The following is a 1,046-nucleotide window of genomic DNA, read 5'->3' on the forward strand; positions in this document are numbered from 1 at the left end:
GTGGGATTGGCAGTTCTTCTCTATCTCTTATTGCATAGAAGACTCATAGATGACTGCAGGGACACATAACTTTTCTTTCTCCGTATAACACCAAAAAATTAGCTGTCAAAAAAGCATGAATTCTGGGATTTGATGTATTCAATGTAAGTAAACTGATACAAATAATGAATTACTTTATTTTTGTTGTCAGTTTAGGGTAATATACCGACAAATTAAATGCTAAATTATTTAGGACATTCCACTTGAGAAAATCACTACTGCTGCCTTCTGGATTAGAGGAGGTCTGCATGTTCCCAAGGTAGTAAATTAGAATAGAATTAAATAGAATAGAATAGAAAAATCCCTTTATTGTCTCACAAAGACGAAATTGTGGTGTTTTAGCAGCAAAAGTGGTCACACAAATGTGGATCTTAAAAGTGTATAAAAATAACAGAATAAGTGACAGAGTGAAGAAAAATAAACAAATAAAATACTGTATTGTTAATTAACAATATAACTACTGTGTATCTGGAGAATAAATAATCAATAAACAGCTGTGGATATTTTTCCAGTAGTGTGGAAAAAAACACAGCCAACACAAGAATGACAACAACAGTGATAAAAACAGAAAATGTGCAAAAATTTGCATGATGTAAGAAGTTGTTGAGGTTGTTGGGGAAAAAGTGATGGTTATAGAGTCTTACAGCTGCTTGGAGGAAGGATCTGTGATAACGTTTCCTGGTGCATTTATGGTGCAGCAGTCTGTCTCTGAAGGAGCTCTCTAGTTCAGCAACAGCTTCATACATGAGGTGGAATTACATTGACATGGAAACAACAACCACCTGGTAAGAGCGGCCTTACATCTTCTCTTGTCCTGTTAAATCTTATTGCTGTATTTGATAGTTAATTACCTGATAAATGCAGTGGGTTCAGGGGAGCAGCATTAGGCGGATGTTTATCCTATTTCATATTTTTACAAAATCTTCATCATTTACCACAGTTAGTTTTCGAGAACCACAGGACTCAGTGTTAACACTCACTATTGATTGGTGTAACTATTAGACAGC

At 35.1% G+C, this 1,046-nt stretch overlaps 1 protein-coding gene across 2 annotated transcripts in view; it reads right to left on the minus strand.

Moving 5' to 3' along the window:
• Positions 1-1,046, minus strand: part of LOC107094974 (b(0,+)-type amino acid transporter 1-like) — a 10,304-nt gene that overhangs the window by 2,027 nt on the left and 7,231 nt on the right. The window lies entirely within an intron of this gene.

The sequence above is a fragment of the Cyprinodon variegatus genome, unplaced genomic scaffold, assembly GCF_000732505.1.
Source record: "Cyprinodon variegatus isolate N-32 unplaced genomic scaffold, C_variegatus-1.0 Scaffold21, whole genome shotgun sequence".
NCBI lineage: Eukaryota > Metazoa > Chordata > Actinopteri > Cyprinodontiformes > Cyprinodontidae > Cyprinodon > Cyprinodon variegatus.